A 12,002-nucleotide genomic window follows, 5' to 3' on the forward strand; every position below is an offset into this window, starting at 1 on the left:
TTTCAGGTTGCTCTAACCATATTACAAAGCTTTTACCTCTGAAGATGCCAGCCACAGTTGCTGGGCAAAAACATCAGGATACCATATGATTAGAATGTGTCTACTACTCTAGAAGCTGGAGGATCAAAGTAACGGACAGAAAAGCACTGAAGTCTACAGAATTAATTTGCAAAATTAAGTTGCAAAAATCTGTAAAACTGAAAATTCTTTACCATGTTCAGCTGTGATATTCTTCGTCATCTCTGCCATTCATCTTCATACCAGACCTTTTCCACTGAGCTATCTTCCGAATATATTTATAGAGGTTTGGAGAGAGGAGAGTGAGGAAATAGGTATTACACATCTGTATTTGAAACCATTTCTATAATGTTGCGTGTGTGTGTATGTGTGTAAACATTTAACAGCTACATATAACTCAGTAGGATATGGCATTTTAAACCATATCTGCTAGAAATAAAAATCAGAGTTGGAAGGGATTTTGGAGGTCTTCTAGTCCAACCTCTGCCCAAGGCATGAGTTGATATATGAAATATTCAGTTTTGTAATAATATTAGAAAATCCTTGCTGAGTGCTTGTAACATATAATCTTGAGAGCTTTAAAAATAAAATTCAGGTCCAGCTTTTTTTTCTTTAAAAAAAGAGCGATTGTAATGAAGCAAACCATGTAATTTTCCTTTTAAGACATTAATGACACACGCTTTCTCTTGCTTTCTGTCACCATAGTAGCGCTGTGTTTCTCAGCAACCAGTACATGCTTATTCTCACATTCTAGAAAAGCAGAAGGTGAATTTGCTGGAAATAATCTTTAGAGAGCCAGATCAAAGGCACTCTTCAATTATTCAGAATAGTTATTATAAATTAATGTACTTGAGTTTTTTATGGTAGTGAGGAGGGCCTAATGGCTAGAATTAAATAGGGTATTATTATGATGTACTATTTTGAAACAGAGCTTTTCTTGAGATGCCCTAATATAATTTGATTCCCTTCCCAGTTCTGGAGATCTTCAATAGCTTCTTAGCATAGAGATAAGGCTTTCATTTAAGAAAAATATATGTATTAAGGCTTGTGCCAGTAAAAGAAAAGTATATGCTTGAAATGGCATAATGCAGTTTTTCATTTTTGATATGCGATTTGTCTTAGGCACAATAGCAATGTTGTCTTCCCTAGTCCCTGACCTAAACATCTTAAAGGAACTGAAATATACCGAATGAGCGATTTTTGGAAAAGAGTGTGCCTTGTACTAGAAATAAGTGTATAAAGATTTATAGTTAAGAACCTCATATAATTGATTACTAAGCTTTCCTAATAGTATTTATCAATACTGGGAGTAACTTATGCATGCAATTATTATGCAATCTGTATCAAGCTGTTCTAATTTACATTTTGTTGCAATTGCTTAGGAGTTATTAATTTATAGATTACAATAAGTCTGCTTGCCCTAATTTTAAAACATTACAATGAAATTATTAACTGATATTATTAAAATTATTATCTAATTATTAAATGGATCTTGAAATATCATCCTATTAGGAGAGCTGCAATTAGTTTAGAGAGAGCAACAAACACATCAGAAAATGCATGCTTATGCATACTTCCTGTTCCCTGCCCCAGCATAACCATATAAGTGCAGCATACAGTTGTAGTGAATTGCTATACATTCATACAGCCATGCAAACACCAGCAAATTTCATAACAAAATCTTATCTTACTGAGTCATGAATTTAGCTTGATATATAAAAGGTTCCATGTGCATGAATGTCCATACATTGATAAAACACAAGCCCAGAAATGCTCACATTATTTATTTTATTCATCAATCTACCTATGTATTTTTAAAATAGTTGTATGATACATTATGCCATTTCAGGGCAGCTAGCAGCATAAAACAATAAAAGCCTCACAAGCAAAGATAGCAGCTCAAGCTTTCAAATAAATACATGTGAGCATTTCTATTATGGTGTTTTGTCAACATACGGACATTCATGCACATGGAACTTTTTATATATCAAGTTAAATTCATGACTCAGTATATGAAATTTGCTGGTGTTTGCATGGATTTCAAATAACAAATCAATAACATCTGTCTAAACATAGATTGCTGCAACTGTGGAAGTCATTGCAACTCAAAGGGAAAGTTTGGTAATGTGGTAAAGATCGAAAATCTAGTAGAATGAAGAGACTCAGAGGTGGTGGATTCCCCCGCCCTACATGTATTCAGGCAGAAGCTAATTAGCAGCCTATCAGGAATGTTTTAAGATAGGATTAAAATTAAAACATTAAAATTAAAACATTAAAATGTTTTAATAATATTCATTAATGTGTATCAATACTTGATCAAATAATTGGATCAATAATCACTCCTAGTTCCTAAGTGTTTTCTAATATTTTGGCTCTTACTAGCATGTATGTACCATGCTTGATAACGTTCTGTGCAGAAATGAAGTGAAACCCTTAATAAATGGACCTTCAAATCTTCAAAATTGGCCAAATTTTCATACAAGTTAGAAACCGAGAATGAAGATCCAGTAGCAATCAGCAACCATATTATTTCTTTATGTGAATCTTTGTTTGAATATGTATATTTACATATCTACATACATGAAGTTTTAAGCAACATTTTAATTTTAATTTAACACTTTATTCATGTATCGTGTTTAGAATATCACTATTAGTCCCAATAAACCTTGAAGAAAAGAAATATTCAGAATGGAACTGGCTACCCATCATCAGAGCTCAACAATGTGCACTCATTTTGTGCTGAAAGAAAATAGCTGATAGAGCCACAGGCTTATTTCTTCAACAGGAATTCGGGATCATCAGAGATCATGTCAATGTCAGATTTCTTCCAAAACATTAATCCTGAAATTACACATAATGAAACCCCTAGGGAGGGAATTGTACCTTTAACAAGCAACTCTGGAAATATAAAACCTGAAACTAACAGAGACCACTTCAGCAAGGGGATTAAGATCAGAAGCAGCCACTCTTCTACGCCATCAGAGCTACATCTTAAGTGGGTAGCGGAAAACAAGAAGCTGCAACAGTTGATAATAGAACTGAAGAAAAAACTAAGTCTCCAAGTGCAGCCAGGTAAAAAAAACATGGGGGTTACTAATTTTCACTGCTGGTGCTAATGAGTTCCATGATTCAGGAAGTAATAATGAAGGAAAGAGTAGCCCCTTTCTTGTATGCTCACATCCAAGTCCCCAAATTGTTGGATTAGGGAGCTACTTTGCAACATATTTGTATCTTCTAAGCCAGGGTTGTCAAACTCAAGGCCCACGGATCAGATCCGGCCCATGGGGTGCTTAGATATGGCCCACGGAGCCAACTTGGAAACCACGAAGTATCAGCCGGTGGTGCTTCTACTAGCGAAAACAGAGTTCAGGAGGGCCACACTGGCAGAGGATTGCAGGAAGTTGTCGCAGCTGAAAACCAAGCTTGGAAGCCCATTTTCACTGGCAGAGCGCTCAGGCCACTACAGGCACCCCAGCACGAGTGATGTTGAGCTGGCCACATCCACTCTAGCCACACCCCCATCCCCCCAAGGTCAAACACAAGCCTGATGCAGCCCTCAATGAAATCGAGTTTGACAACTCTGTTCTAAGCCATATTGACAATATTATCCTATATATACAAAATGGGAAGACGATGGCTCAACAAAATTCTGAGCTTGTCAGCTAGAAAGCTGGCAGTCCAATTTCCACTGCATGATGGGGTGACCTCCTGTTACTTGCCCCAGCTCTTGCTAGCAGTTTGAAAGCATACAAAAGCGAATAAAGAAATAGGTAGCACTTCAGTGGGAAGGTATCAATATTCCATGCACCTCAGCATATAGTCATGCTGGTCATATGACCATGGGATTTTCTTCAGACAATGCTGGCTATCTTGGCTAAGAAATAGAGATGAGCACCATCCCCTGGAGTCAGAAATGATTGGACAAGGAAACCTCTACCTTTATATATACAGAAAACAGAATAGAATACAGAATAACAAAGTTGGAAGAACCCTTAAAGGTGTTCTAGTCCAGTTCTCTGCTCAAGCAGGAGACTCTATAACATTCCAGACAAAGAGCTGTCCACTGTCTTCTTGAAACCTCCACTGATGGAGCACCCACACTTTCTGAAGGAAAGCCTTTCTACTGATTAATTGTTGTCACTGTCAGGATATTGAATCTCTCCTTGATAAGCTTCTATCCATTACTTCTTATCCTGCCCTCAGGTGCTTTGAAGAATATGTTGACTCACTCCTCTCTGTGAGAGCCCCTCAAATATTGGAAGACTGGTTTCATGTCATCTCTAGTCCCTCTCTTTGTTAGACTCAGTTCCCGCAACCATTCTTAATACAGTTTAATCTAATCATCTCCACTGCTCTTTGCTGAACTCTTTCTATCTAGAATCTCAATATCTTTTTTGTATTATGGTGACCAAAACTAGATGCAGTATACCAAGTGTGGTGTAACCAGTGCAGTATAAAGTGGTTCTAACACTTCATGTGATCTTGATCCCCTTGTTGATGCAGCCTAGGACTGCATTGAATATTTTGGCAGCTGCAGCACAAATGTGGGCCATCCCTTTGTAAAAGTATTTTAACCCACCAATAGTAGGTACGGAAGTAATGCAATGAGATTCCTTGAAATGGTCAAAGTTAGAATTACCAGAGGCTTCATATATGTATTTTTGTCTTTTCCCAGTGAAACTTGATGGCATGAATTTATGGAGGGGCTGCATAAAAAGGAATGGAAAGGATGCATATCTCTTGCTATAGAGTCTAGACCCATGGCATTTGGATTTTCATGCATGCAAAATAGTCCAAATGGAGATGTAAGAAGGTTTATGGACACCCTGAATTTGGAGGTTCAACTTAGAAAAATTAAATAAGATTCTGCCCTTCCTATGACAACTACTCAGCAGATATGCATTGCTGCTTATTGTTAGAAAGACTGTAAAAACAGGAGTAAGTAGAGTAGCTGGATTAGAACCTGCTAAATGCTTAAAATCACTGAAATTATAAGAACTAATTGCAGCATGATGGTTCGGCTGGACTTGTTGCTATTATCGATTTCTTATGATGGATTCTCCCTTCAAAATCCAGGCAATTGTAATCAGGCCAAAGTGCAGAGAATGTCTAGGCCTATTTTGTGTCCTTATGACCCTAGTAAATAAAATCTACAAGATTTTAGAAAGGCCCTAATGAATGACATTTTGAAGAAGTAGCTAAACTGCTTTATCTACTTTCTCAATGAACACGTACACACATGCACATGCATACATGCACAGACACAACACACAGACAATAGGAGACAGACAGGAGGCAATAGTGTTTACAAGTCTCTGCTTTCTTGTATCTAGTAATCTTTTATGTTTGAGCAGCTTGTATGCAACTTTTTACTGGACTGAAAATATTTTGCTTTCTGTGAGCCAAGCTTGCAGGACATTTACTGTATCTGTTCAAACCTATATTGATTCTGCATAACAATTTTTGTTTTTGTTCTTCCAGATTATCCCTCTGAAGAGTTGCTGCTCAGTGCTGAGCATCTTTGCAAGTCTTTCTCTAATCTCATTATTCAAGTGGCCTCACTAGCCAGGAAAACTGAAGTTGGTGGACTGTCTGATCTTCCAAATTAAAACAAGATAACCATGAATATTATAGCTGTTTTTTCTAAAAAAAAAATCCATAAATTGAAACTGGCATAAACTTTTACATTCCACTATTCTGCTTTTTCTCTGGGTACACATACTCTGGTTTCTCTTAAAATAAAAAAATATTCTATTGCCCATATATCTTTTAAAAAGCACTTATATTAAGCACATGAAATTTGGTACATATAATACTGTTGCCCAGTGGTTCTGAGTGTCTGCATGTTGTCACAGGGGCTCCGCAAAGGCTTGAAGAAACGTTATGATTCAAATCTTGAGGGGGCCATAGTCCTGGTCCATGGCCACAAAAGGTATTTAAAGGGGGTCCATGCTGAAGAAAAGTTGAGAACCACTGCAGTAGTGGATCTATAGAAATGAAATATGGGAACTCATCATAACATTAGAATGTGTATAGTGGTTTTGTTTGAATCCATGGGTTCAGTGTAAAAGAAAATGTGAAAGCAAGGAACAAAGCAGATTTCTTTATACTTTAAGACATGTACACATTTCTAGAGAAACTCACGATTTACAACACAGAAGCTTTAACCCAGTTTTAAGATGGTTTTATTGAATACTCATCTCAAAAAAATCACTTCAAAGGGAAAAGACACATCTTTTGTGTCTTTTGCGTTCAGTCATAAAAATAAATCTTTTGGGAATTTAACATGCATGTTAATATTCATTGAGAAGAAGAGTCCAATGGCTTGATTATTGTAGTTTTACTGAAGATAAGATGATGACATTATATAAGAACCAGAAGATGTTCCCTTCTTCATCTGTCTTTCATAGGCAGAATCAGAATAGTGAACTTATATATATTATGCATTTATAATTCCTGGCCCCTAGAACCAGAATTTCTTAAAACAAACATAATTACGTTGTCTTTGCCGACTGATGTCCAGTTGAAAATAAGTCAGAGTCCAGCAAAAGTGAGTGGCAAATCAGCTTTTCTGAAAGTAATGAAATGAGAGGTAGCTGGAAAAAAATTCCATACCCTAATTAACAGTGAAGGCTTACTAGTGGACAAGCATCTATACATAAGAAATTACATTCATGCAATTAAAACAATAAACTGAAATAAGCCATGGAAAGAATGGACTCTTATCTCTAGATTTACTCTCTTCTTGTTATTGTCACTGTATTTTTTGGGATGTATAGGACTCCTTTCTTATTTGTTCATTTATACTGAGAACTAGATTAGGAAGACCATCTATTATCAATTAATTACAGAATATAAACTATTCAGAAATTAGCTGCTCCCAGAGGTATCTTGCAGAGAACTTGGAAATCCTAAAACAAATTGTAGGTGATAGCTTCTTAGCTGTGCTGCTCAAAGGAAGAACCAACAGAGATGAATTAGCACAACTGTTAATAAATTGTGATTTTAGGTTCTGCCTGCATTCCACGTTGCCTGTCTTGTACATTCCATTTTGCCTGTATTGTGATAATATAAACAGAAGAGAAACAATGGATCTTATATTAGCTCTTTGGAGCAACAATTGAATAGTATCACTAATAAGACAACATTAAAAAGTGTCACCCTTATTAAACATCTAAAACTCAGCAAAGAATTTCTGGAGGGAAGGGGGAGGATTCATCTATATAAATCACTGAAATATCTGTAGTCTCCCCTTTGCCTTCTTACTTCACAACTTATTCTCTCTATTCTCTCCTCATCTTGAGGAGACAATTGAAAGCACTGATTAATGTAACAGGTAACTTTCCCCAGAGATCTAGGGGAAAGAAATTTTTTTGCTGTTTTAGAAAAGGGCCTAGCTTTTTCAAATATTTTAAGTTTTGTTTGGAGACAGAAATGTGAGCCATATTTCAACAGGACTCTACTTCATCTGTTGCCTTGGGCGTTTGGAAACAACCAGTAAACTTGGCAATTACTAAAAGAACAGCCAACTGCAAGCAGTATAAAGACCATCCAGCTCAGCAGGTAGGTGGCTGTCTGTGTCTATATCTGTCTGTCTGTCTGTCTGTCTGTCGGTCTGTGTGAGCATGTGCTGAACTGTCCATGGTGCTGCTGCTGGCAAGAGCACCTGGGTTACTTGCTGTATCCCACTTCACTCTCCAAACTCTATAGGGAAAAAAACTTACCTCTCTCAACCGAGTGAAGTCCTTTTGGAAAGCTGAAATGAATTGCTCCAGCAATGAATGGTACTTTTATGCAATTTTCTTTCTTCTAAGAATCAGAAGACTGTACTGGACCCTCCATTTCTTTCCCTTTAATAAAGATATTGGAGTGAGTGGCCTTTCTTTGTTTTGTGTCAAAACTCTAGGAGGAAACCCCCCACCATCTTTAGTTTTAAAGTCTGTAGTGGTTGCTTGACTTCAGGGATGTCATGTGGTTACGCATCATAACCTGGACTTTTCTTTTCCAATATACGACCTTGAAAGAGGACTTGTATCGTCCCTTTTCAAGACTATTCTATAAATGAGAAGAATTATGTTCTAGTGTTCTTTTCTTAAAGGAAACCCTTTTTATGGGAGAACAGAGTTTCAAATTAGTAGTGTTTATGCCCTTAGTTGACAAACATCAAATAGAAAAGAAATACCCAACCAAGGAACTACCAGAGGTAAAACTTCATTCCCGCCAACATCTATATGCAAACAGGGAGCAAACCCCACTCCCTTCTAGCAAGGAAGAAGTCAGGTAAGGAACCATCTGTAAGCAAATACCAAGTTCAGGGAGCACCAAGGACTCTACAGCTCAACTTTGAGCTGCATACATTATCATTTGTTGGCATTATGCCCAGGAATGACCAGTTGTTAAGTAGCAGGTTTGCTTTGCTTTTCCTTGTTTGTTCATGCTTCGTAACAGTGTGGCAGGTACATGAGGTCACAAAGCAGAAGTAGATAAAACTGGTTGGTTGGCTGAAGGAAAGCTATTCACTGAATTTTTTGCTCTGTGAGCGTGCTTACTGTACCTCTCCTTAAATTTGGTTTTGTTTTTATTGTAGTAGCTTAGGTTTACAGTATTGGTTTATTTAACTTATTTAATATCATTCTTATTTACTTCTCTTATTTTAGTTTATACATACTGTTCATTTACCATATTTAATGTATTTACTTATTTAGGATTAGTTTAGTTTAGTTAAGTATAGTGTGTTGAATTGATGATGGAAACATTCTTGTATTATGCAGGGAAACTGCTGTTTGAGGTAAGAGAACCTCTATATTATTTATTAATTTATTTGTCAACTTGCTTGTGTGAGTCTAGGATTAGTTTAGGATTCAAAGAAGTAACATGATAGGTAACGTGACATAAATAATGACATAAAACAGGAATCAACAGAATCTAGGTAAAAGTAAAGGTTCCCCTCACACAGACATGCTAGTCGTTTCTGGTTCTAGGGGGCAGTGCTCATCTCTGTTACAAAGCTGAAGAGCCAGCACTGTCTGAAGACGTCTCCGTGGTCATGTGTCCGGCATGACTAAACACCGAAGGCGCACGGAACGCTGTTACTTTCCCACCAAAGTGGTCCCTATTTTTATATTTGCATTTTACATGCTTTCAAACTGCTAGATTGGGACAAGTAATGGGAGCTCACTCCGTTATGCAGTGCTAGGGATTCAAATTGCCAAACTGCTGACCTTCTGACTGACAAGCTCAGCGTCTTAGCTACTGAGCCACCATATCCTACCATGGAATCTAGGAAGAAGCAAAAATTGCTTTAGAATAAGTTTTAGAATTAGTTTTGAACTTGAATATTTAAAAAAAATATCTGTACATCTTCTTTCAGGCCCTTTCTTGGTGAATTATGTTAATATCTTCAATTTAAACATTTCCTCAGGATCCACATCCAGAAAGGTTGGGAAACATGGATCTGTGGCCTTGCTTGGGGTGCACAAAGAAGCATATAGCTGTGGGGTTTGTTGGAGCCCTCAAATCCCTCTTCCTAATTAATTTGTAACATTGCTTGCCTCTTCTAAATTTTATATATGGGCTCATTTTTTTAATATTTGGGGGCTATTAGCCTCTAAAGGAACAAAATAAGATTGAATTCAAGGTTTATATTGGAAGAAGAGTGCTATTAAAACATCACTTTAACAGCAGAGCAAGTAAAGGCAGCTTTAGCTCATCCTGCAATGATGTCATGAGGATTGTTGCTTAACAATGGTTAGTGAGGGTCTTCATGCTATTATTATATTATTATTATTATATTATTTATATTATATTATTATGTTAGAGCAACATGAGGATCAACTAGTTGATTTATACTGTTTAATGTTGCTGTTAAAAATCTAACTTTTTAGGTCTGTCTCCGTAAATACAACGAGAATCAAAGACAACACAAAGAGTACATCAGTGAACTTCTGGCAAGACACCAGGAGGAGCTGGAGGAAAAAAATGCAAGAGTTACAGCTGTAAGTAATTCATTTCCCTTACAATCTCTTTTTGTTAAGCTTCTCTTTCTGTCTGTCTATTTTGATTCTGTGACTGATGGGTGCTTCTTATAATGTCTGTATCTTAGTTGGAAGAAGAAAATAAAAAGCTAGTCAGCAATATGGCAAACGCTGTTCAGGAAAACCGCAAACTAAAGGAGAAACTTCAGAAGAAACTTCAGGAAACTGAAGGAAGTGAGTATGTAACTTAATACATTTTAATAATTTTTGTTTTAAAAATGAAAGTGAGTGATAATTATTTTGTTATTTTTTGCCAGGGCTTGCCCAGCTGAATACAGATGTCACAGAATCCATAGAAGATAGGAGGAGGCAACACCAGCTAGAAGAATTGGAGGGGGAAGTCGAAGAGATGTGCTCCAAGGTATACCTCTCTGGAATGTTTAACCAACATAGAGAAAGATGAGATGCCACCTTTATTGGATGAACGTGGAATAATCCCACTCACCAGCTGCTGTTTCATATGATATTTACATAGGAAACATGCAAATAATAATAATAATAATAAAGAAATGTTCTTTCTCTGATTTTTTCCAGCTTTTCTTTTGCTGAGATTACAAATTCTGAAAAACATCTGTACCAGAGATGCTTCAATGCAAGATCTGAAGAAAAGCCTTGGAATGTAACTTTCCAGAAATCCCTTCTTTTCTTCCTCAAAACAAATCTGAAAGCTCCTTCTATGATCGGGGCCTTGATGAGGCGAAGGGGCTCATGTGGGGTAAATGGAATTGTAGGCCATGTCAGCAGACGTATAGCTGTCCAGAAGGGTCACCCAAAGCAAATAGGCCATGATGGATATCCCAGATTAACACCAATCTCATCTGCCAACCCATACTAGACCAGCATGGCAGATTATGGTCTATTCCTTCCACATGCCAATACAACCTCAAAAATGGCCCTCGTTCCCCAGAGGCCCTAGGGCAGTGATGGCAAACCTTTTCATCCTCACATGCCGAAAGTGCATGTGTGCACACATATGTGCATGCACGCATGCCTGCACCCATAATGCACTGCCTGTGCCACCTCCACCCTCCTGCGCATGCACATGTGAACCCCGCACACATGCCGTGCACCTCTGTGCATGAGTGCACAACCTCATGCACTATGTGCCTCTGAGCATGCTCGTGCATCTTACACTCGACTAGAGCAACTGCTGATTGAACTCAACAATATGCATTGAGATTATGACGAAAAGGTGAAAATTTAAATGATAGGACTCTGCACTAGAGGTACAGAGAATGGACAATGTGGCAGATTTGGTTTTCTCATCAACCAAAAGCTGGAAGAATCTGTAGTAAAATTTCAAAGTATATCAGACAGAATAGCCAAATGCATCATTCACCTGAACATCCATCCAAGCTTCAAATCATTCAAGCTTACACACCAATTATAAGCTGTAGTGATGATGAGGTTGAAGAGTTTTACAACAATGTTGCCTGCCTTCAAGACAAAAATGCCAATACAAAATATTAATGAGTGACTTTTATGCAAGAATAGGAAGAACCTGGAGAAAAAGTGGCTGGCCCATATAGAAGTGGTGAACAACCATAATAGAGGTGACACACTAGTAGAGTTTGCTGAAGAACAAGAACTTATATCATGAACTAATTTTACAAGAAAAAAACTTTCAGAAAATGAACATGGAAGAGTCCATCTGGGTACACAAACAAAATTGACAGTATCGTGTCAAGTGATAAATCCACACTCTGCAATTCTACTGTAATCAATTGTTTTAATGTTGGAAGTGACCATAGAATGGTACAAGATAAAGTGAAGATAGCCTTTGTCGAAAAGAGCCTATGAAAATGATAAGGATGGTAAGGATGTCAGGAAAAATAAAAATAAAGTGGGATAAGCTGTTAGAGAAGAACAGCAATTTTGAAATTATCAAATCACTTTGCTCTATTGCAAGATTTGAAAGAGAGAAACACTACGGACCTAAATGAACAAATA

The sequence above is a fragment of the Pseudonaja textilis genome, chromosome 1 (genome assembly GCF_049901715.1).
Source record: "Pseudonaja textilis isolate UNSWEBS1 chromosome 1, rPseTex1.2, whole genome shotgun sequence".
Lineage (NCBI taxonomy): Eukaryota > Metazoa > Chordata > Lepidosauria > Squamata > Elapidae > Pseudonaja > Pseudonaja textilis.